The sequence below is a fragment of the Camelus dromedarius genome, chromosome 8 (genome assembly GCF_036321535.1).
Source record: "Camelus dromedarius isolate mCamDro1 chromosome 8, mCamDro1.pat, whole genome shotgun sequence".
Classification (NCBI taxonomy): domain Eukaryota; kingdom Metazoa; phylum Chordata; class Mammalia; order Artiodactyla; family Camelidae; genus Camelus; species Camelus dromedarius.
This window is the reverse complement of record NC_087443.1, coordinates 76,444,671-76,470,209: the sequence shown is the minus strand read 5'-3', so window position 1 is coordinate 76,470,209 and position 25,539 is coordinate 76,444,671. Positions and strand designations below refer to the sequence as shown.

At 48.3% G+C, this 25,539-nt stretch overlaps 1 protein-coding gene across 4 annotated transcripts in view; it reads left to right on the top strand.

Moving 5' to 3' along the window:
• The window catches only part of CHST15 (carbohydrate sulfotransferase 15), an 85,298-nt gene that overhangs the window by 16,371 nt on the left and 43,388 nt on the right, over positions 1–25,539 (top strand). Inside the window, exon 1 of one of the 4 annotated variants that reach the window (XM_031461946.2) lies at positions 13,758–13,888. The exons of the other annotated variants lie outside the window; for them this stretch is intronic. The gene's annotated coding sequence lies outside the window, so the exon portion shown is untranslated. Of the gene's footprint in view, positions 1–13,757; positions 13,889–25,539 lie in introns of those variants that run through there. 4 annotated transcript variants of the gene reach the window in all.

Below are 25,539 nucleotides of genomic sequence, written 5' to 3'. Positions count from 1 at the left end.
TCCCAGAGGAGCAGCCCCATCCCTCTTGGCTTTCGTCTCCGGTGTCCACTGCTTGGGCCCCGCCCTCCTAGCTGAGTGGGAGGCCCCTGGAGAGACTCCAGAATTTCAGGGTCACTGTAAGTCACCCTGGTCATTTACCAGCCGTGGAGAGAGCCAGTGCTCAAAGCTGGGTGGGAGGGGGCGGACACATACTCCGGCAACCTGGAGCATCCCTCCCCCGGAGCAAGTGGCCGCAGGGCCCAGAGGGCTGGTTCTTCTTTGTGTAAAGTCTTTGTTCTCTCCAGCACGTTGAGCTGAGACTCGCACAGGCTCAGTGGGTGCCCTTTCCCTCTTAGAAACCAGTGGAAAAGCGGGAAGCAGCATCCTGGGCTGGCTGCCAAAGGGAGGGGAGGTTCCCGCAGAGGGGCCAGGACATGCAGGTTTTAAGTTGAAACAGAGGATCTTGAATGAGGATTAAAGTTATATTTTATGGGCGGAGGAGCCTGGGGGTTGCTGCCCTGCTCAGAATACCTAAGGAAAGCTCTTCAGAGCTGCGTCTCGGGGAGTTACTGTGGCCGCCACTGGATTTCCCGTCCTTTTGTTCTCAGTTTGTACAGAGGTCACTGGGGATGTGAGCTTGGAGTGAGCCAGGAGGCTCTGCTCTCCTTTCATTGTTACAAGCTGATGGGTCTGAATGGGGCTGTGACGCTGGGAGAAAAAAAGAAATCGTCCTTTGTACACCTCCCGGCTGGGGAGAGAGAGCCGGTCAGGAATCTGGCGGCCGCAGCAGCCCTTGCTGAGCTGGAGACCAGGCAGGAAAGTCTGCTGTACCTGGGGGTCCAGAACCAGAGCCTTCCTTCCCGGAGTACACTCAGCCGGGACTTAACTTACTCAGCAAATGACAAGTTACAGCACCTTCGTGTGCAAACAAAAGCTGGTTTTATTTATTTCCCCTCTTAAGACTTCTGTAATCATTGTTTTTATTTTGAAAAGTAAAATAATAGGGAAAAAAAGCCCACAGTGTTTTCATTACCTGGTAAGGGCGTCTCAGATAACTTAAATAATATGTTGGGTTTAAAACTATAGAGGAAAAAAATCTCGATGCACAAAACAAACAAACAAAAAGAGAGAGAGAGAGAATCATGAAAAGATGGATGTGCCAAAACTACCTCTCCCCTCTGCAAAACCTCACAAACTCCAACTAATCTGTCGTGTCTGCCCACTGGGCCCCTGCCTAGCACAGCCGCACTGAGTGGAACTTGTTAATAAATGAGTGAATGAGGTTCTGGATTCCTGTTCCGGCCAGTGAGTTGGCCTTCTTGGACAATGGCCTTAAATGGAAGGAAACTGTGAAGATATAAGAAAATAATACTGTCATGTTTGAGACATTGTGGTTAGTACTTAATATAACTCAGTCTCCCCTCCAGCCCTGAGAGGCAAACGGCATGATACTGGTTTATAGAGGGGCAGATTAAGCTCAGAGAGGTTTGGTAACTTGCCCAGGGTCAACCAGCTGGCAGTGGCTGGGCTGAGGTTTGATTCTTAGACATGCCCCATGGCTGCAGTCTACTCTTTCTGCAGGAGATGTCAGTGAGAGGGAGAAATGACACTGATGGACAGCCAGGTGTTTGGCATGCCTTGCTGTCCCCACTCAGTGAGCCCTAATCCAGAGAGAGACACAGACAAGGAAGTAAACCCTTTGGCTACGACGTGCCCCATCCCTGCCCTCATGGAGCCTGGGTGCCAGTGGGTGGGCGAGGTACACACACTGAGTCAAATGACCATGTGATTTCAACTGTCATGCATGCTAGGGGGACACATGGGCAGGGCGATGTACGCGTGTGCCTGTTGGTGCATTGAGCCAGTGTGGCCCAGGATACAGGGAGATGTCAGAGAGTTCCAGGGACTGATGGAGGAAGCTTGGAGGAGAGGGGGGCACCAAGGCAGCTCTGAGTCCAGAAGGATGGGAGGGAAGGTCCTGGAAGGCCTCCTGCAGGGGCAGAGTCTGCGCCGTTGGGTGAGTCTGACAAGCCCAAGGGCACCCACGTCCCAGTGAGGTTCAGAATGTGGTGGGCTCCTTGTTCCTGGAGAGTGGGTTGATTGCACTGCTGGCCAGCTCTCCCCTGGGGCCGAATAGCGCGTTCCCTTCCCCGGGGGTGCGGCAGGAAAGCTCGGGTTTGCTGTTGATCTCACGGCTTCCGCCCCAGAAAGTCTTCTAGGGGAAGTGGCTAAGAGGATACACGGGAGAGAGCCCTTGTGAGCTATAGACCTCACGCCTGCCCGGCATGTGTCCAGCCTGCAGGTGGCCGCCAAGCTGAGCTGGCCCCATGATGTGGCCCGGAGGGGCTGGGGCTTGCGGCCTCCTGCCCAGGTCCACCCCAGAAGGAGTCATTTAAGGCCCTGGAAACCCTCTGAATCTGGCAACTGGAGGTCATTAGCCTCCGAACTGTGAGCTGGGTCATAAAACGAACGGAGGTGGCTTTGGTTTAGTGCTTTGAAAGGAAACAGGCATCAATCTGATAGAAGGACATTCTCCTTAGTGGCCAAAGCGACAGGGCTGGATGGCATGGGAACATTCATGCTTGTGTCAAGTGTGTGGACAGCACCCCAGAAACCCCCAGTTCCATCTGCTCACTGTGCACCCGCCAGCCCCTAGTCAGGGGAGATCACCATCCTGAACCCATGGCCTCTGCTGATCTCACACGGGTACTTTATATAAATGGAACTACGTGGAATGTTCTCTTTTGTGTCTGGCTTCTTGGGCTCAGTACTGTGTGAGATTCTTCCCCCTGGGTGTTGCTTGCGGCTTTAGTTTGGCTTTACGGCTGGTGCTCTGAGCATTCTAACTCTAGCAGGTGCTTTCGGTCAGCACTGGGATGCGTTTCTGTTGGGCACATGCCTCGGAGCAGAATTTCCGGTCATTGGGAATGAGGGTGCTCGGCAGCAGTGGATGCCACTGGTTTTCCAAGCGACTGTAGCAAATACAGTTCTCACCAGTAGCGTGTGAGTCTCCTGACAGATGAAATAAGAGCCTGGAAAATAACAGACTGACGGGACTCCTCTTTGCCCCCTGCCCCAGAACGGGGGACACCAGGCGATGACTGCTGACCATTCCACAGCTTTGTGCTGGATGGATAAACTGGGGACTGAGTAGAGAGAAGGTCCCTGTGATGTCCCAGGAAGATGCCCTCCCTCCTGGGATTCTGCGTCCTACCGCCATGTTTCACTGGAAGCTGGTCTTGGCGCCTGAACTTGGGAGTGCAGACTTGTTGGTCTCTGGGAAGAGCCCAGAATCCAGGGTCTAGTCACTGCCCTTCTGGATGGCTGCTTGCATTGAATTAGAGCCTCCAAGCTAGTCCTTGAGATGAGTGGCTGACCTGGGGTTCTTCTCTCCTGGAGGGAGGAGGGGCTGCCACCACTTAGAAAAATTTTATTTGTGAATCAATCCAGTCCCAGAACTGACTGGTTCTGCACACTCCCTCCTTTCATGTAGCTTGACCAGCCAGACTCTTCTACCCTGTGTTCAAGGCGGGGAAAGAGCTTTTCTTTCCCTGAAGGCTGCTGCTCGGGGTGACTGGGGGTCCAGAGTAATGAGAAGAGGCAGCTGGCATTTCCTGAGCATCCCTGCATGTTGACAAGTGCTGTGCGCACAGGCAGGCTGGTGTCCTTATTATAGACAGGAAACTCAAGGGGAAAGGACTCTGTCCTCGAGGGCAGAGCCTCGTCGGGGCTGAGTTCCAAGGTGTATGCTCTGCTCTGGCTCCACTGAATTCCTAACTCACAGCAGTGGCCATTGGCTGGATGAGGGTGACCTGGAAGGAAGGAAAATCTGTGGCCACTGGCTTGAGGCTTAAAAGTCACCTGGGGTGGTTGCCCCCCCTGCCTATCCCTGCCCATAGTAGATTCTGTAGATCTGAGACAGGGTCTGGAAGCTGTGTTTTATCTAGTGCCCTGTGGAGTCTTACAGCAATTTGGGGAAACTGTCATTTCCCAGTTCTTTTGTTGGGAGGCCGAGTGAGGAGGGGAATGAAGGAAATTAGAGACAGACCTCACCCTCAGGAAAGCTCTCTGTCCTGAGCAGCCCTGGGCAGCAGAACTTTCTGGGACAATGGAGATGCTCTGTGTCTGTGCTGCCCAGGACGGTAACAGCAGCCACGTGTGGCCAGTGAGCACTTTCCACGTGACCTGTACCGCCGAGGAACTGAAGTTTTGAATCGCATTTAATTTTAGTTAATTCAAATTTAAAAGCATACACTCAGTTCAGTTATTGGAAAACTTTTAAGACTGTTTAGAGCAACTTGGGCATGTGACTCCACTTTCAACTGTAAATTTTATGAAATCTAAATACAGATCAGGTACTTCTGATGAAAATTTGGCATCTAAATTGAGATGGGTTATAAAGTTAAAACAGGCACTGGATTTTGGAAGACTTAGTATAAAAAATAATGCAAACTATGCCATTAATAACATACTGGATACATGTGAAATCATGATATTTTGGATATATTGGGTTGAATAAAATATATGAAAGTGAACTTCAGCTGGAACACTTACACTTGGGTGCATGGCCGACCTCTTTGTGTTGGGCCCCACTGCTCTGGGGACTCCCCTTCCTTGCTGGGATTGGAGCCAGAGGGCCAGGGAGTTGGAGGAGATGAGTGATGCCCCAGTCCGCACCCCCTCCCCCCAACTGTTTTGCTCACCTGGGCTGATTACTCACCTGGCCTCAAGGGTACCTTGTCCAGTGAGAGGAAGCCCTCAGGGAGCTGTCCTGGGGCTCTGTCCTTCCTGCCACTTCTCCTTGGTGGTGCCTTTAGAGATGAACATCTGCTCTGATGCTCCTTGCTAAGAAGGAAATACCAGAACAAGAATGAGCATGTCTGCACTGTGGTCACACATGCATGGACCAGCCCTTGGTCAGGCTGAGAATTCTGCCTTGATATTTTATTAAATGAAATCTCCAGTGGGACGGAGAGCCCCTCCAAACTCTGCGCTGCAGGAAAGTGGTCCAGAAAGTGAATCGGGTTTCATTTCTGCCTCCTGCCTTGGCCCCACTGCTGCTGGGGGGATGATGGGAGTCCCCGGAGGTCGCCTTGTGGAGGTGTGGTGGGCAGTGACACACAGGTTAGCACGTTAGCCTGTCAGCAGCTTGTTCCCCCAGGGCACTCAGCCTGTCTGACGTTTATCTTCTTTGTGGGATTCTGGATGCTTCCACCACTGGCCTCCGGGCCCCACTGGGCACAGCCTTGTTCAGGTCTTTTGTGTTCCTGGCTACACTGAGGCCTGACACGTAGTAGGGGCTTGATGAACTTTGTTGAGTGGGTTAATCTGGAGTGTGCTGTCTTAATCTGGGGGTCAAATTGGCCCTTGGGGGTCAGGGGATTGGCTTCCCTGGAATTATTCTCAGTGGGCACTGGACGCGGGTGTGGTGGGGAACTTTGGATCTGCATTGTGCTTCAGGCTAAAACTCTGAGTGCAGGGTTTTCTCTTCTTCTGACAACCATTTCTTGGATGTCACCATCACTATTATGCAGTGAAAAGGGAAAGCTCCCTGCCTGTACTGAGCTCTTCTCTCTACTGAGCACTGCCTCCCCGACCCTCTGTCGTTTGCTCTGACAGCGCCCTGGGTGACATCAGTATTTTCATGTCATCCCAGGAAGCAGGTGGGGCCACGTGGCCAGAGTCAAATGGCTGATGGGGTACAGAGGGAACTTAGATTTGGGGGAACGCCCATCTTGAGGTGACTTCCTCATGATTATTATTTCCCATATTTAATGCAACCTAATGCATTCAATGCGTAAATCCTGGTTGGTCAGGCCTGGGGAAACAGGAAATGTCAAAGTCAAGACAGGGAGAGAGAAATCTGTGCCCCTCGGAGGGGAGGATGGGATCTGATTGGGCAGGGACGAGCTGGCAGGCTGGAGAGGGCCTCAGGCTGGCATCTGTGCCCAGGTGTCCCTCTGCAGGAGGTCGTGGAGGGACACTGGTCTTGGTGTATTGGTCCCCTGCTCTGCCTCATCTGGTCACAGTCAGTGACTCAAACCTTTACAAGCTGAGTCCTGCGGTCCTGCTGGTCTCGGGGAAATACCCGACTCCTCGCTCTCTTCAGCCTCCCCAGGTCCGCAGGCCCTGCACACTGCTTGTTTGGGTTTCTCCTTCCATCACAGCTTGCGGTTGGGGACACCCTTCAACTTGCCAGAGACCCTGGGCTCTCGCACACAACCCCTGGGGACCAGCCCTCATGCCTCCTGCAACATCACACCCTCCACACCACAGGTGGTGTCTGAAAACTGCAGGGATGAGCTTGACCTTCACAAGACTCTTGCTGTATTTATGGTCCGTGTGGCCTTGATTTGTGCGAAACTTGCAGAATTCAGTTGACCCCAATTCTTGCTGTATTTGGGAGTACTGTGGGATGTGGGAATGCAGGTGAGATGTTGGTTTGGGGAGTTTGCACCTTTGCCCCATGGAGCCCAAATTTCAGACTCACTGCCTCCCTGGGGAAGGGCTGTGGGGCATGATGCAGGAACACAAGTTGTCTCACCACCTCTGAGAGGCAGGGTCCTCACCCTGGCTGGTCGTGTCCCGTTCCTGTCTGCCTGTGTCTTCATCCAGAGAAGGATGTGCTCAGACCTGTTCATAAACTTTCTCCTTAGCTTGCATTATCTCCTTGCTCTGCCATCTTTGTGGGTTTGGGTCCTCAAACACCATCAGACCTAACATTTAAAGTAAAAATGATCCTGCTTTTATTGTTTGAATTTATACTTCTTTTTAAAATGGAATGCTTTGCAGCTATTCACAAGATAAGGTCTTTTGAAAAGAATAACTGTTCTCCTGTCTTTCTGATTTTTTTTTTTGTCTTTAAGAGTAGGGATATCAAAGTAGGTGATATGAAAGCAGAATTTTTTAATAAGAGCATAGCAATTCTTTTTAAACAGGTTTAGAAGACATTCAGATGTATGTGCTTTGATCTTCTTTTTCCGGATTAGAATATGAAGGATCAGTTGTTGCAACAGACAGTGAAGTAATTCATTTCAGATGCATTTCAGTGAGCCGGCCTTCTAGAAGAGGCCAGAATGAAACATGGAACTGCGTGATGCAGACCAGACCAGATGCAACCCAACATGTTTCCTAAACACAAACCCCAGGAGCAGGTGGTGATAGGAGTAACGGTAATGATGATGAAAAACCTAATAAAGGTAGTGGCCAGCAAGCCAAGCCCTTACCGGGCGCCAGGCTTCTTGCTCAGCACTTTCCAGAGATTGTCTCAGTCCTCCCTATAAGTCCATTGGACTAGACATCCTCATTGTCATCCCCTTTTTTCAGATGAACTGAAAGGGCTTGGGGTCAGGCCGTGGAGCCAGGACGAGGACCCCAGCATCTGGATGACCCCGTGTTCGTAGCCACCACCCTGCTCCCGAGAACGGCTCCTCGTCAGTCTCTACCACCCCCTTGGCTCTGCCTCTGACCCCAGAGACGGGCGAACTGGAGGCAGCTATTCCCGGAATTAGCCATATGCTCATTTTTTGCTCCAGCTATTCCACTAATGGAGGCAAAGGTTCTGGGAGTTTTGATATTAAGTATTTGGATAATTGCCTCAATCTATCATTTTCATTTTACATGTTTAGACACAACCTTTAATGAAATTTGAGAATCCAGCTCTACTTGGGGAAATGATATTAACTTGTATTTCTAACTTTGTTTACTTGATGGCTTCAACTTCCAGTCAGTTGTTCAACATATAACCTCCTCCAGATGCCCTGTTTGCCAGACTTGAAAGTCAGCCTTGATTTGGGGCAGATTGACTGACCTTTCCTTACCTGGAAAATGAAGACTTTGAAAAGACGGTCTCTCAGGTGCCTGGGTTTGGTTCTGAGGTTCTGTTCTGGTGGCTTGTATGCCTAACTGGACTGCAGGTCTTAGGAGGCAGGACGAAAGCTGGCCCTTGTCTTCATCCCCCCTCAAAGCTGAGCGCTGATGACCAAACAGATGGGTCTGGACAAGTGTGAAGATGCCAGTGGTTTCATCGAATGATGTGAATATAAATTACTGGCCAGAAAATATCCAAAGAAGATAAATATCTAAGAGCTTCATGCTACCTTTGAAAATTTTCCCTAATTTCTTCTTTGAGATTCCCAAAGAGAATTTTAAAGAGGCTTCTAGTATGCTGTTTGCAAGAATCCTCGCACATTATTGGATCCCCCACATAAGTGCAGAAAGGGACACGTGGGGTACAGTTGTCACATCACTGGGGATCGGGGTCTGCGTGCCTGGCGATGTTGAGGAGCCCAGCCAGTTACTCTGGGATATGCAAACAGCTCTTCTGCTCCAGCTGCAAAGCCCCTTTTGGGTGAGCAGATCCCAGCGGGAGTGGGGGTGAATGGGGCAAGAGGAGGCTGAACCTGTGATAGGGACTCACACAATCCTACTGTCACCAAAAGGCCAAGCCTGGCCTCAGAAGGCTGTAGCGAGAGCGGGAAGGGACCAGGGAGAGGCAGCGCTGAGGAGCTGCGGCTGTGCTGACCCACCCCTCTGGGAGGGAGGTGATTGGCAGTCCAGGTAGGGGAGCCCCTCCTCCCCAAACTGAAATGTCTCCATCTCTTTCTTCAGCTGTCAAGTGAATGCTATCGGCCAGTTGTAGGGAAAGCAGCTTTGTTTTTATGACTTTGTTCATAGTCATTCATTTCTGCTCAAGGTTTTACAACTGCAAAAAGGATGTGAAAACCTCAGAAGAACTGAGTTAACCAAAGAGGGTCCAGCAACGTCGTAAACAGTTTTGTCATCAGAAAGTGAAAATACCTGCAGTGCATGCGTATGAGCATTCAGAAAAAGAAGGTCAGCCCTGATTGCTTTGTGACACTGTACACTTGTCTCTTTCAGCCAATTTCATAGGAGGGGAAGTGGCTGATGGCCGGAAACAGGCAGAAACAGGGGCAGACCCGTCTCGGGTCAGCCAAAGAGGCTCTTGGAGCATCTGCACCACCCTGTCCCCCCACCGCCCCCAACCTGCTGGAATGGAGCTAGTGGACACTTGAACTCTCCCAGCCCCAGCACTCTGTAATGCCATGAATAATGATTTTAACCCAAAAATCTGGTTTCTCCTACCTGTAAAAACCAGCAAATCCTTCAAATTAGTTAAATGGAGGAGCTCATTTAATTACGTAAGTAATTGATATTTTATCTTTTTTAAATATAGAAGAGGGGAAAAGTAGCTGAGGGGACAAAAGAAAGAGAAAGAAGGAAGGAAGGAAGGAAAGGGAGGGAGGAAAGAGAGGGAGGAAGGAAGAAAAAAAAGAAAAAGAGAAAGATTAAGAAAGGTAATTTGGATTTTTAGTCAACTCTGAACACTAGATGTTTTTCAAACATTTCCAGATTTCTTTTACAGGGAAGGAATGAAAATGATCCAAAAAGAGGAGGGATTTTTTTTTTCTCCTTTTGTCCTGAACTCAGTTCCAGGGTTTTGTGGCATGCGCTGAGAAACTGTGTTCACTGAGTGCATTCAGAAATTTGCCTGAAGGGGTTGCAAGAACTGAAAATGGGTAAAAACAAAACGGAAAAAACAAAACTTCTGGCCACAGATAAGAATCATATAATTTGCTAAGACGTATCATTTTGGTGTTTTCCTAAGTATGAAAGCTAATTTAGAAAGGCAGGGAGGCATGCTTGAGGTCGGGGGGATGAGGTCCGGCCCTGCCCCCCGCAGAACTGGGGGTGGGCGGGGGCGGCTCTGTGGGTGTCGGGAAGCTGGGGTACAAGCCCGGGGCCAGCCCACCAAACAGCTCCTTCACTGAAGCCAGTGCCAGCTCCGGGCCTGAGAGATACAAGGAAATGGGTTTTCAGTGCCACAGGGACTAATCCTAGAGAGGCAGAATTTTAAAACCCGCAAAATTTAGACTTCTATTTTTAAACACCAACCCTCCCCCCATTTACTGAGAATTCTCTGTTTATGACTCTGCTCTTTTTGTCTGTGTGTTGCTGGCTGCCTGCCTTCCTTTCTAGTTTTCTTCCTTTAGCGACTATTTTAAAAGTGAACAAAACAGCCTGCGTTGCCTTCATGGAGCTAATAGTCCAGTGAGTAGTCAAGGCAGACGCCAGTCCAACATGCACCCACGAAGATGAGAAGTAGACAGGGTCTGACGGATGAGGGCAGGGGCTGACTCGGTCTGGGGACTTGGGGGGCCTTGGCTGACATTGGGTGAGCAGGAGCTCATGGGTTAAGCGGACCAGCATTGGGGATAACGGTGGCCGTCAGGGAGGCTGGGAGAGGCAGATGCAGACAGATGGAAACAGTGGCGGTGGGATAAAGACAGCAAGAGGGGCAGAGGCAGTACCCGCCTGGGCACAGCCTCGTTTCTCCCGTTTCTCCTCGGGTGAACTTCCCCATTCACGGTGCAGCGGCTGACCTGGCTCAGAGGTTAGGTGGCCTGTCCAAAGTCCTCACGTAGTCAGGCAGTTGTTTTAGGATCTTGACAGCCGTGTTCCTGCTCTGCTCACCATGTGTCCCCGTGGACTCCACGCCCAGTGCTCACCTACGGCTCCACAGCTCCCACTGGGCCTTTGGAAGGACGGGCACGTGGCTGGTGTCAGGAGACATTCTTACTGACTCTGAGCTGAGTCTAAGTGTGAACAACTATGTACTTTGGCCGAATATTTATTTTCCTGAACGGACCAGAGCAGTTCTTGATAGAAAGTCAGCTACAAGGATTTTTTTTTTATAAGTCAAGTTTTAAAAAAGTTGAGACTTTTTTTAGCCCAGGAAGATGTCTGTTTTCTGCAAACAAGTCCTGACTTTTCATAATGAATCCAGGACGCTTTCCAGATCTTTAGGGAAATTCTCTACTCTTTGGTGGTTAATTCCAAGAGGCTACTTGTTTACTTGTTTAGGTAGAACTGAGTTCAGAAAGCAGCCCTTGCAGCTCAGCTGTCTGACCTTAGACCCTGTATCGCTTCCTCTCCGGTCCCCACTCCGCTGTACCGAGTTGCAAAAGGAGGCTTGTCTCTTTCCATCCGCAAGGTGGGCGTGGAGGGCTCAGCTGAAGCAGCATCTTAGCAGGCTCCAGAGAAACAGCTACTCTGGGAGAACATCCTTTTGTTACAACGTTTATCGAATGCCCACCTCTCCAGCTTTAAACACTGAAACTTGGAGAGATTTTTTTGAAAGAAATCAGATGCCACCAAACACTTTCAGAATGTCTCTGCTTAACACAGGAGAGAAAAGAAAAGATTTCTTTGATAGACTGGGGGTACCTGTGTTCATCATTTTGGGTGATGTATCTATAAATAAATACTTTCTTGACCTATTTACTTTACAGAGGTTGAGAATCTGGATTTCAGATTTGAGTGGGGTTGTTAGAAACTGGGTCTGTTTTCTAAAAGCGTCAAGGACGTTTGAAGGAGGGCTTGAAACTACCATTTTAAATTACTTGTTTATTTATCATTGAATACTGAAGAGTTTTATTTTGTAGTTTTAACTGGTACGACTGGATGTACTTTGGTTTTGTTAGCCATTTAATTTCTTTTGAAGGTTATATTTCATTTATAGGTATAAAATATTGGCTAAAACTACCATTATTTAAATTAGTTTCTTCTCTAGGTTTCTCCTTCCATTCAAAAACTAGCTCTTGGCTCCAGGTGTCCTGGTGGGACCAGCATCTCTGTCACCGGGTCACCTTAGGGAACGGCTCCTCTCGCCCTATTTCAATCGGACTTGTTCAGTCATTGCTGACAGGCAGCCTTTGTAACTTTCCTTCTGGCTGCCTTGCGTCCAGACTTGGCTGGGTCTTCGTCCACCCGGCTGGAGTCCTCACTGCTGAGCTGAGGTCCTGTCTGCAGAGATGGGAGGCAGAGAAGGAGGAGAAGTGGGGGAGGAGGGGGTGGTCTGGTTGCCGTTGCTGGAGCACTTGGAGTTGGCGGCACCGGAGAGGCACCTTGCACAGATCATCCTTTTAACCCTCCCAGCTGCCCGGTGGTAGGTATCACCCTGGTCTCCATTCGACAGAGAAGCAAACAGGCACAGCAGTGGAAAGCTCTTTGCCCCAGGGCACACAGCAACCAGATGGGCGTCTGTGTGTTCACATACTTCCGGGGTGTGGACTTCCATCCCTGGCCGTGGCCACCACGCCTCTCCTTCCATGAGGGCGAGGTGCCCATTCCCACGTGTGTGGAGCTGCGTGAGCCATGTCAAAGGCTCATTTGGCATCAGCAGTGAGTCATGAGACGTTGTCCTCTAGGGTCCCACTGTCCCTTTTGCTTGTTGCCCTGGTGCTCTTTTGCACTGTGAGTGTTTATGAACAGGGATGCCCGCCTGGGGAGTTCTGCGGTCGGCTCCGGGATTTCCATGGCTGTGGCCGACAGGGCAAGGGAAACGCCCCTTTCGGATTCACCCCCAGGCATATCATTCTTAGTTAAATGGGAATTGGAGGGTTTTTTTTTTTTTTTTTAACATTGAGCATTATATGACATTGTGTGACATAGTATGTCTCATGGGAAGATATTATTAATTCAAAGATAACTTGAGAAATGAGGGGATACAGTGAGACACTTCCCAAAGTGGCATGTGGCACTTAGCCCAAACCCCTCTGTGTGGCACACCTTGCCTCATGCGGCCCTGCAGCCTCGTTGCCATCCCCTGGCCGCCTCATTGCCTTCCCCCGGCCACCCCATCTGGGGAGAGAGGCAAGAGTGCATCCGTCTTCAACAGATAAGGAAACTGAGGCTCAAAGACGGGAACTCCAGCCCGTTTTCTAGTTGCCACTCCTCTTTAATCAACATTTATTATAATTGTTTCATCTTTCTTGTCTTTGTGGTTACAAAAGCAATACTCCTTGTAAGTCACATTGGAAGGAAGATGGTAGGAAACTGTAATGTGCCTGTGGGTCCCACACTCCCTGCAGGGAGGGGCAGTTTGGGCTTCAACTTATGTTTCAGTCCCACTCTGCCACTTACTGGCGCTGTGGTTTAGGACAAGCCACTACCCTGCCCAGACCTTGGCTTTCTTACCTGCAAAGTGAAGCAATTACATCTACCTTTAACACCGCCTCAAAGTCAATGACAGCTATCCAGTGCCTGCCACGGAACAGGTGTTCAGTTCCTGTTAGTTCTCCTTCTCCCTGCCCTCTATCGGTGTTTCTCAAACTCGCCTCCAGGGTACCCTGAAGGCAGAAGATACTAAATTCTCACTGGAACACCCTGGGCTGGTCCCAAGCAGCTTGCAGACAGCAAGGCAAGCTGCGACTCTGTGTAGATTTTGTATCACTTAGTGATGTATCTGAGTATAACTTAATTTAAAAGCAATGTTTTCAGTGCTTGGACTGTTTAAAGATTTTAAACATGGAGGCTTCAAACTGTCTGGTAGGCATACCTTCACACACCCCTGGGGGTCAGGCATACCTCCCCACAGTCGGTCCTGGAGGGGCCGTCCTCTTGCTGCACCTAGTAAGTCCTAGGCTTCTCTGTGGGCAGACAGTGAATGTTCCAGAAAAATCCCATTTCACCTTGTTCTGCAGCCCTCCATAGGACATTGTAATTCAGGCAGATTGCTCACTCTTTCCATCCCAAAGAAATCAGTTCCAAAGAAGTGCTTTCAGGCAGTTCTTCTTGTTCAGGGGTTAACCAGATTCTTATTTTGCTTATCTTTGGAAATAAAACAATGTTTAAAACTATTCAGATCAGCAAGGCCATCTGGTGGGGAGTACGCAGCTGCTCCCCATTCAATTGTGCCACCTCTAATTTATTCGTTGTAGGGTGCCGGCGTACATCTGCAAAATCATTATTCGCAGTTGGTTTTGAACATGTGAGCTCTGTGTCTATGCAAGACCTCTCTCCTCCGCCCCTCCTGAAGGACATCTGGGTTGGGCATCTTCTGCTGTTTGACAGCTTTTTCACTCTTCTGGAAATCGTGTCAAAGCAGGTGAGAGGGTTCTGGGGAACCAAGTGATGGGGGAAGAGCCACCCTGCTTCTTTTGGCCCTAATACGTAGTCTCTACATTATACATGGAGCCACCTCTTTTCATTCATTTGCCTATTTGTGTTAAGGAAAGACTGTTGGAAGGCAGCTGGAATCTACCTCTCATCTTTGTGGTCTAGTAGTGGCAAGAGCCAAAATGACCTCTAGTCTGAAAATGGGTCACTCTCTTCCCCCAGTGGTTAAGGTTTGTTGTTGCAGAAGTCTGAGTCTTGGAAAGCATGCAAAAAGAATAATAACAGAATGTATCATATAGCTGGGTTCCTGAAATCATTGGACTATGTGATGATGTGTTGTATTTTGAGAAGAAGAGGTTGAGGGTCTAAGTGGTGATGGGTTTGCTTAGGGTCGCGTGGCTGGTTAAAAGGTGTGGCAGGTGCTCTGTCCAGGCCTCTTGATCCCCACGCTGGCTCTCTCCCCTGCTCTCGAAGTCATAAGGTGGAGGAGGTATAGAGCATTAAATTAATCTGTAAAACAGGAATACTAATTGTGCTTTCCTCTTAGGTTATCATGATATATAAACAGGATAATTCATATAAATCCCAGCCTGGTGTCTGGTCACCAGAAAGCCTTCAATAAACGTTAGCTCCTTTCACTCTTACTGCTATTGTCACTAAGTGGCAAGAGCCCTGTTCTGGATTTCTGCTGCGAGTTTGCTCCTTTACTCATTAATTTAAAAATTACTCAGTGAGGTCCCACCCTGTGCCAGGCATGGCTGATGTACAAGCTGGAGTGGGAAATCTAGTAGCTACCCTGATTTGATTTCAGGGCTGGGCATCACTGACTCCATCTTTGTAGAGCTGACAGTCCAACCAGACAGTCATCCTCCTCTGGCGCACCTCCTTGCCTGGGAGACAGGTGGCTGGTGGGCTGGGTGAAGGCTGACCCCACTGCTTTTTGAGCCTCAAGTTCTGAGCGGTTTCTCTCAGAGCTGCCATCCTATGTGACCATGTGGTGTCGGGGGAAAGGTCACAGGCTTTGCAGCCAAATAGACCTGTGGCTGGATTTTTGTCCTGCCCCTGGCTAGGACCAGGGGGCTCTGGGGAAGTTTCTAACCCCGCTGTGCCTAAGGCTCCCACATATAACTTGGAGGTCACAGTGCTGACCTCAGAGGGTTGCCATTAAAAAATAGACACACACACATACACACTCTGGAATACTACTCAGCCATAAAAAAGAATGAAATAATGCCATTTGCAGCAACAGGGATGGACCTAGAGATGATCATACTAAGTGAACTAAGTCAGACACAGAAAGGTAAATATCGTATGATACTACTTATCTGTGGAATCTAAAAAAAAAGTGACACAAGTGAACTTATTTACAAAACAGAGAGACTCACAGACATAGAAAACAAACTTATGGTTAGTTGCCAAAGGGGAAAGGAGGCAGGAGGGAGAAATTGGGTATTTGGGATTAACAGATACAAACTAATATATACAGCATAAACAACAAGGTCCTACTGTACAGCACAGGGAACTATATTCAACAGCTTGTAATAGCCTATAATGAAAAAATATATGTATTTGTTTGACTGAATCACTATGCCGTACACCAGAAACTAACACAACATTATAAATCAACTATACTTCAAGAAAAGGTAAGAAAAAAGAAAAGAGGGAAACAGAGAAGAAAGAAGGGACCTTGTGTGGTGCTCTGTCCATGGCAGGTGCTGGACCCACATTTGTTGCCTTCTCTTTTCACCATCGCTGGACTCATTTAAATCCTTAAACTGGGCCCATGTTTTGAAGTACACATCTCAGTCTGCACAAAGAGTGCTATCTAATTTCTAACTTGAGATGTCCCAAGACAGACTGCACACTGCCTCCTTGACATGCTTTATGTCCTTATGTCCTAGGACCGTCCTCGCTTTCTGGCCCGGAGCCGTGTGGGTGGGCGGGTCCCACAGCACACAGGGTAAGCTTGTCTCAGGCAGGTTCTACTGAAATGGAAAAGCATCTTCGTAGCTGTACAGGCTTGAGTGGAAAATCTAGTACCTACATCTAGCACCGATCTAAATTACTACTGGAAATGATAAAATGAGAGTTTAGAAATAGCTACCCCCCCCCATTTGGTTTCAGAAAGAGAAAATTGTTGGCTGTGTCACAAAGACCTTGAGAATCTCGTGCATGTTGAAATCATGTGGTGACGGCGCCGTGTGGACATGTTGGAAGCCTCTTTTCCCTCCAGCCCCTGAGCTGAGGAAACCTCATTATTCTGTGCTTTTCAGAGAGACTGGGGCATCTGGCTGGGTTTCATCCATATATCCGGCATTTGCACAAGGGAGCAGGGCACGCTGTGGGAGGGGGAGCCGTCAGAAAGGACAATAAAAGGATCCCATTCACCCTCCCACCTTCAGCTGTCAGAGAGCCCGCGCGCCAGTGAGGCAGCCCGGTCGTTAGGATGCGTTCTCAGCTCCGTGAACCAGCGCTGGTTCTCCCAGGTCTGCAGATGCTCAGGGGCCAGTGGGCTTCGGGGCTGTCCTGGAAATGGGATCTGTAATTCTGAGCGTGGGCATTTTTCTGGAGCCTCTCGAGCCTTTGTTCTGGAGTTAGATCGGACGTTCCTGAGGGCTGTGCGTTTTTTTCATATTTGTAGCCTCAGCAAATAGAGTGCCCCGCATAGCGTGAGTGCTTGATAAATGTGTGCTAACCGGTGCGGGCGACTTATAAGGAGAGAACACTGTGTGTTTGGGGTTAATTGTCAACACTAATTGCCTCGCAAGAGGCAAGTACTGCACCAGCTCCTCAGTGCTCGCTGCAAACTTGTTGGCTTCTTAGCAGCCATGCAAGACAGAATAGATGGTGACAACGGGTTTTTCTTAGGGAGGAGTAAACTTCAGATCGTCTGCTCGTGAGCGTTAGGGCTGAAAGAGATAGTCCCAACTCCATATTTACTTATAAGGTACAGGCTCAGGGATGCAGTGGCTTGCCCAGGTTACCAGCCCGCTTAATGTCAGATCTGGATGGAGACCATGCTCGGGGATCTCTGCTCAGGGGTCACGCCCCGTAGCACGCTGCCTGGTTGGAGAGGTGCCACTTTTGTGGCTCTGAAGTTTCAAAGTGTGGATGGTTGTGGAAGCCACCAGCTTGGTCATAGAGTTCAGGCTGGTCCCTTTGATGGGCAAGAACAAAAGAGAGGTTGTGGCTGCGCTCTGGACCCGCCTTCTGTGCGTGGGCCCTTCCTGTTCCTCTCCACCATCTCAGCTTCAGCGTTTCGTCCACTGACTAGTGGACCAGCCCCCTTCCCCGTCCTGCTGCACTTCCTGCCCTCCTCCTCCCCGCCTCACACTTGGTGCCAAGCCAGCCCCTGCGAACGCTGCCCCTACCCTGGTGCCGCACCTCTTGTCCATCACAGTTTGTTCGCAGCTGGAGGAGACACGCCCAAGTGATGAATAGTCTGAATCAAGACAGTTTAGAACTCAGTGCTGGGTGACTGAAGGCAGTCCCTGCATTGCCTTTCATGTTGCCTCCTGTGTGCATCCCAGAGCTCCCTGTCCTGTATCTCTGAATAAGGCTGCACATCTGCTCTTTAAGGGGAGATTCCTGAAGGGATGATCTGGGATGAACTTCTGGACTGTCCAAGGCCAGCCCAGGGTAGCGAGGTGGAGGTCAAGGTTAAGACAGGCTTCCCCGCTAACAGGGCTCCCTCCCCTGTTGATAGTGCAGGTGAAGCCTGGCATGCGGACCCTAGGCCTCTATAATGAGCTGCATGTCCTTGGGGAAGCACAGAACCACACTGGGCCTCGGTTTCCTCGTCTGCAAAATGCAGGCCTGGGTGAGTGGGGGCCTGCAGGTTTGATTCACTGGAGCCTGGACAGGTGTGGACGTGGCCCTGGCTGCCCACCATCATCTTCGAGGTCTGCCAGGTTTTTTAGTGTGAAGGACTTGGCAGCAGACGTCCCCAGGGATCCCTGCCGTGGGTTCCTCTCTCTGTCTCTCTCCTCCCATCTGTAAAGAAGTCGCTCACTTCGCCCGGACCTTTAGCCCTTTGGGGATGGACACCTTTCTTGAAAACTGACCTTCCCTGTTAGTCAGTGAAACAAGTTACACACCAGTGATTGCTCTGAGGGGCCAGCTGTTCCCAGGTTGCACCTGTGGCCATCCCAGCCTCTCCGGGACGCCCCACCCTCGTTACTGAGGCACCTGGATGAGTCCAGCCGGCTCTGCTTTTTCATGTCCTGTTCCTTCTACAAAACTTGGCTGTTATTCCTGCGTTTGTCAGCCTGTCTCTAGCTGCCACCTGCCCCTTCCCATTCATTACTCCAGATCACTTGCAGACAGGAAAATTGGACACTATGCCGAGAACTATATAAACGTTGAAAACAAGTAGGCCTGAGGGCCTCTTCTGTAATAATACAAAGAATACATACCATTTGTTGAGTCTTGCTGTGTGCCAGATGCCACGTTAAGCATTTTATGTATAGTATCTCATTTCCTCTTCACATCCATGATGGGAGGAGATGGTTTTATTCCCATTTACAGATGAGAAAGTAAAGTCACAGAATGGTGAAGTTAGTTACCTGAGATCATAAAGCTGGCACAGAGTGAAAGTGGGGTTGAAATACTGGTCTGCCTCACGCCGAAGGCTGCAAGGCTTTACTGTGCCTGCTCAGAGAACATTTTTGCTACATCCCAACTTCCCACCAAGTTGCACATCATTTGGTTCCTTAGACCAGATGCAGAGGAGGAGCTGGCTGCATATTGTCGAGATCTGATCTCAGAGAAAATGCCTGTTTCCTGTGGACATATTCTATGTAATGAATATATGTAGTTTAGAATATTTCTATAGTGTAAAGCACGAGAAGTGGCCATTATTAACAAATATGTTGATGAAGAACTTAACATAGAGTCAAGTATGCTTTAAAAAATCACTTTTAAAAACTGCCTGTGTTTTGTGTGACGTATGTTTTGGGTGAGCCAAGAAGATCCTGCAGGCCACAGTTTGAGAATCTCTGTTTCAGACAAAGCAGGGATGAGATGTCTTTGTCAAAAGGGAAGATGAAATCTGGCAAGGAAACCGTAAGATCAGGCTGCAGGAAGGGCTTGCTCAAGGAGAGGGAGCAAGAAAGAAATTTTAGTGACTCTAAAAATAGGCAAGGAGGAAGGTTCTTCATCAGGGAGTAGGGAGAGTGGCGTCAGTCGTCAGATAACTGAAACATAACAGCTGTGGTTGTCATAAATACACATTTTTACCAGAAAATAACCTGGTGTGTGACATTTGGATAGTTTTGTCTTGATTTGGGAGCAGCTTCCTCTGGGTTTCCAGCATTATTTTGGCATATCTGCTTATGGTGTGAGCCAAGGGGTTCTTTAAGGAAAAAGCATCGATTCAATGAATCCCTAGGTCTTTGGATGAGTTGCTTTGGCCTGAATTGCTCATGATTCACTTTAGTCATATAAACACACTTTTTGGAATTCTTAAATGTGCTATTATACTGGTTTAACTTAGTAACATCTATTGTTGGTAACCTGTAGAGGAAGATATTGGTTAGTTTTTATCACATAGTAAAACACCTCAAAACTCAGTGACTTGAAACAGCAGCCATTTATTATTTCTCATGCGTCTGCAGAGATTGGCTGGGGGCCAGCAGGGTGATGGCTGCTCCTGGTTGGGCTCAGCCGGGTAGCTCTGGTCCATGTGTCTCTCATCCTCCTCCTGGAGCCGCCATGTTCTCCCCACAGTGATGGTAGAGGTGCAGGGGGCAGGTGGACACATTTGACCTGTTCTAAGGCCTGGGTTTGGGACCGGCATGCTGTCACTGCTGCCTCGTTCTGTTGGCCAAAGCAATTCTCCAAACTCAAGCCAATGGGTGGAGAAATGTATTCCACTCGTTTGATTGGGAAGTCAAACTACAAAGTCATTTATGTGGTGAGGGTGTGAATGTAGGGAGAGATAATAAATTGGTACCAAAATGCAATCTGCCATAAACAGTAACAAATTGCTACTTATCAAATACTTATTGTGGGTCAGGGCTATGTATAGATAATAATAGCTAACATTAATTTAGCATTTACAGTGGGCCAGACACCCCTCTAAGCACTTGACATGAATTGGCTTACTTCATGCTCACAGCAGTGCTATGATATAGACTCTGTGATTATTCTCAGTTTGCATCCAAGAAAAGGGGGGTGGGGCTGGGGGAGAGAGGTTTAGTGACTTGCTCAAGGTCAAAGCTCGGTAACCCTGCTCTAGCACCAAGGCTCCAGTGCTGTATGTGATCTGTTACCGGCAAGGACTTCTTTGGAGAATGCAGAGGCCCGGACCACTTGAGTGACTTGTGCGAGTCTCCAGGTGGACAGGACTTCAGCATCCTGGCCCACATGACTACTGACTGTATTCTTCCCACTGGGCTGTAGGCCAATGAGTGTTCATTGAGGAACGTGGCTTTATTCTGTTTATTGACTGTGGTGTGATCAACAGCATAAAATCCAGGTACGAGAGTAAAGCTGATAATCTGTTGTTTGCACAGAGCTCTCTAGCCTTGTTAGCTTTCTTCCCAGTCTCAGCGACAAACTGAGGATCCCTTTGAGCTAAATGTGAAAAATTTTCCTTTTGCCACTTGTTGATTAATATTCCTCGAAAGAATGTATTTCCACACGCATCATAGCCCAAGGGGAAATGTCAGCAGTCAGACATACTAATCAGAAGAAGGTTTTGTGTTTTAGTAAAGGTTAATTAAAACCCATCAAATTTTTTTCTTTAAAACATTAAAGTAAAATAATATACTTAGCTAATTTTTCTTCTCTACTCCCAGAGGGCAGATGTAAATATTCTACCTAAATGAAGCTATTTATTTAAATCCATCCAGATTTCTTTTGAAGTTCTGTACATCTTTCTTCTGCTATATCAGCTTATAGCTACAATAATTTAATAAGTTTTTCCTAGGGTGAAATTGGATGCCCTTTATCGATCTTACACTGAAGGGGCATTCAATTACTTAATCTTAAGTGGTATTTCTAGGTCTCTCGATTACAATTTTGTTATAAATGGCTTGCTAATGATGTTTAGGGTGCATAGGTTAATAGGGGCCATCCTAGCCGGGGGCTGGGTAATTGAACGCTTTCTATTTTGGGGCCAGTTATCTGATCTCTTACTGTGGTACCAGGTTCCCACCATTACAGCCTGAATCCGCAGGGCACAGTGCTGAGCCCAGGCTGGGGAGCAATCTCACTGAAATGTACACCTGAGGACTCTGGTTTAATACCTGAATGGGAGCGCCAAGGGTCCTGTCTAATCTGAGTCCACTGGCACCAATATGTGGACATTCCAGACAGATGAAGTGCAGGGGATAGGCATTGCTTATTTCTTGAGAAAGAACAACGTGGGGTGTTAGGTTTCCGAATGACTGTTCTTGGGGTAATTTGTGGCAGATGGAAAAAGCCAGTCCAGGAACAAAGCAGCAATGCATTTTCCTTTCAATCCAGTCACATGAATTTGAGTATTCTTCCCCGAGTTATGTTAGTTAAGAGTTGTAAGTATTTTAAAGATGCTTTTGAATGAATACATAGTGTGCCTCCCTCTTTGCCCTTGGACAAATCCCAGCCCTGACCTGGCCCTCCCGGCTTTCCAGAGTCCGGTCCCTGCCTTTCCTCTCACCTGCTTCCTGCCCCACACCTGCCTCACAGCCCAGGGGTCAGCCCTCCTGCTGGCCCCGATGGGCTTTGATCTCCAGCTTCACAAGGTCTTTACTTCCCTGACCCCCACATGGCCGGCTTCCTTTGCATCATTCAGATGTCCCCTCCTAAATCAGGTCTTCCCTGGCCACCCTCTCTACCTTCCCTTCCTCTAAGGCGGCAGTTCTCTCTGGGGATGGAGGCCAGGGATGCTGCTGAACATCCTCCCACAGTGCACAGAATGGTCCCTGACGACAAAGAACTCTCCGGCCCTTGTGTGGCATTGAGACCCTGTTCTAATGGTTTCACTGGATTCTCCCTTTTTATTGTCTTCCTAGCCTTTATCAGTGTCCGAAATGATGCTATTTATTTGTGATTTTTTTTTTTTTATTGTCTGTTGCCCTGCAGTCCCCAACTCCTGGTGGAACACAAGCTCCAAGTGGGGAAAAGGCCTCCCTGCCCCGGCCACTCCCGCACACTGCCATCCCTGTAGACAGGATGGGTCTAGAAGCCTTGAAGCTCCAGGCCCTGCACTTAGAAGGGCTCACAGCCATGTGCTCACCTGGTCATACGGCTGTTACTTTTAATCAAGTACTTTACATACTATGCACTGGCCATATGTTTTGGTAAAATCTGTAAATGTAAGATAGTTTCACATTTTTTTTTTCAAAGAGAGCCCCATAGGGAGTTTTCCCACACCGACAAAATCTTCAACTCCCCAGACACCAGCTGGGCATCCTGGAATTCAGCTGAATTCTTACAGTAACTCCCTGAAATTAGCACAGATTTCTCAAGTTAAGGGCTCAGTCCTCTGAGACTTACCCCGCTTCAGGCACCAGCCACAAGGCTTGGGTCCCCAGGCTGCCCACACATCTGTCCTAACTGACTGCAAATTCAGAAGTTCCCACAACCCCCTCCTCAGGTTCCATAATTTGCTAGAATGATGCACAGAACTCAGGAAAGTGCCTTACTTACTATTACCCACTTATTATAAAGGATCCAAGAATAGGCAGATGGGAGAGATGCGTGGGGCAAGAATGGGGAGGAGGTTTGTGGACCTTCCATGCTCCCTCTGGGTGCACAGCCCTCCCATCACCCCCACGGGCTCGCCAATTAGAAAGCTCTGTGAATCCTGTCATTACGGGGTTTTTAGGGAGGCATTATGTAGGCAAGATTGATTAAATCATTGGCCATTTGTGATGAACTGTCTCCAGTCCCTTCCCCTCCCTGGAGGTTGGGGAGTCAGCACTGCAAGTTTCAAGCTTCTAATCAGGCTGGGGCTTTCTGGCTACCAGCCCCATCCTGAAGCTGTCTGGGATGTCACCTCACTGGCATAAACTGAGGTGTGGTTGAAAGGGGCTTGTTATGAATAATGAAACATTGTGGACCCTATCACCCCTGCCACTCAGGAAATTCCAAAGGTTTTAGAAGCTCTGTGCCAGGAACTGGGGGCAAAGATCAAATGTTTCTTTTTCATTACATCACACCCCCCCATCAGGTATTGGTTTCAGGCCCCCACACCTGGACTTGTATCTTCTGCGGGGCCCAGTACACAGTCTGCCTTTAGAAGGGATCTGGTGAGTGAAACAAGGAAGCAATGAATGAGTGAATGGTTATAGGAGATAACACTGTATCTGAGTGTGGTTTTTTTTTTTTTTTTAAGGCTCTTAGGGCATCCTGAATTGTTTTCCCAGTTCTCTGCAGCTCATTTTATGTTTAAGAAGTGAGCCGTGGAGTGGAAGCTCTGGCTGGAGGGTACAGCCTGCCCAGGGGACAAATGTTCTGACTGACCATGTCCCGGGGCCTCTCTGTTGAGACCGTCAGCTTCCCTGACTACCCAGGTCTACTTATTTACTTTGCTTGTAATCGGAAACTTTTGTTCTTGTTGAGGAATGTTTTGCCCATTCTGCACATTCTTGTCTTGGAGCTTCAAAGACCATGTTTGGAAACAAAAATCTAATTAAGCTTCCTGCAGCCAGAGAAAAGGAGGGTGCGAATTCGCTTCCCATGGTGATCCTGGTTGGAGTCTCATTGTAACCCCACTTGACCTTGTCTTCGACATGTAAAAAATATGTTCTTGGCTTAGCGATGGGGCTTCCAAGTAGGGGAGCTTGCCCTTTTGTTTCTTTGGTTTGGGAGAATTGTTTGTACCAAGTGATGGGTCAGGGGTGGTTGAGCAAGTTGGAGGCAGGGACTTGAGCCTTGAGGTTCCCGACACGTCCCTCCAGCTGCTCTCAAGGATGGCGGGGGGTGGGGGAGCCTGAGATGTTGGCCTGGCTCTGGAGTGGTTTGCTCCCACGGCTCCCACTCCTCTGCTCTTGTCAGAACTGCTCTGACCCGGATCACAATCTTAACTGACTAGCATTCCTCAGACTGCTTCCCTGAGACAGCAGTGAGAATCCCGTGGCCAAATATGTTTTGGACAGTGTGTAGATTATATATTCCTCTCCTGTGGATTCACAGGACTTATTAGCATGTTAAAGTCCCTGAAGAGTCCTGCTATAAAGAAGTCTGTGTAATTTTGTCAACCTCACCTTTTCTCCAGGTAACTTAAGCGCTGAACACCTATCCATAACATGCAGAATATTTTGTGGAAGACATTTTGGGAAACTGCTTGGCTATTTCTTGGTCATCGTGTTTTGATAAAACATGGGCCTTTCGGTCAAAGGGAAGTGGGTATCTCTGCTGGTGAGTTCTGATCGTTCAGCCCTTCAGCCAATACGAGAGGGCTTTATGCAGGGTTAGTTAATACCACTTTTTCTGGGGACAGTAAGGATTGTTTGGTGGGTGTGTGTACAGAGTCAGAAGTGAGTCTGCCACCCTTGGATAATTCTCGGATGCTAAGGAAGAATAACGTGATGGGAATCTCCCATTTTTGATTCTGCATCAGGTGTTCTTGGCATTCATTGACAACTAAAAAACGTAATACTAATTGTCACTGATAATGCTATCGTTATTCATGTCATCCGTCTTTCATGGGATGCTAAATATGTGCAGGCATCATGCAAACTCTTCACATGCATTAACTAATTTAGTTCTTGTTACACACTTAGAAGAGGGGTACTCTTATCCTAATTTTACTGGTGAGGAAGCCAGAGCTCAGAGAGGTTATATGGCTTGTTCAAGGTCACACAGCCAGCGAGTCAGCAGTGGTCTACCACTGATGGAAACTAAGCAACTAAGCAGGTGTCCTTCTTTTTTTTTTTTTTTTTTTTTTGTTTGTTTTTTTTGCTGTTTTTTACAACATCTACAAAGAAGTGTCATTTGGGCAACAATACATTTTAAAACTGCAGGATTCTATTAATGGATTTTTAAGAATCGTGTTTTTCCGAGGATGATGAAAGTGAAAAATTGTTTCGGGGTCTGAAGTGTTCCGTTACTCAGGGGAATACTGCAGGTTGGATTTAATTGCTTAATAACTTAAAGTCAAATTTTTTTTTCATACGGTACATTCTACTGAAGGAGAGAATCATTTCAGTGTTTCTAAACTTCCATTAACTTTTGCATCCTAAACTGATAATGAACGTTAGCTCTAGGTTAAGAGACTACAGGTTCTACTGGAAAAGAAAGAAATTTTTTCTCTGCCTGCTCCCATCCGAACTATCCTCCTTCTTGGATTTTTTTTGTTGACGTAAAGGCACCGATATTTCAGTTCATCCCTCAATTCATAGTTACTGACCATGCATGAATCTGAGAATGACTGCAAGTCCTAGGACTGGGGGATCCAGTCAAGATGGAGGTATCAGAGAATACGTAGGTTGTGCAAAAGAAGAAGTGTTTGCCACAGTGCTGATGGGGTGCCGGTGCTGGGGCCGCATTCGGTGGCACAGACTCAACTCCAAAGCTGAGTACCAAGGGCCTGAACCCTCTCCCTTTCTCCTGTATGACTTTCTGTAACTTGCTTGTGACCCAGTAGGTTTGTCTGAAACCTAGAAGTGGAAAAGAACTGTGAACTTCTCTCCTTGGAAGATGACCCCAGGG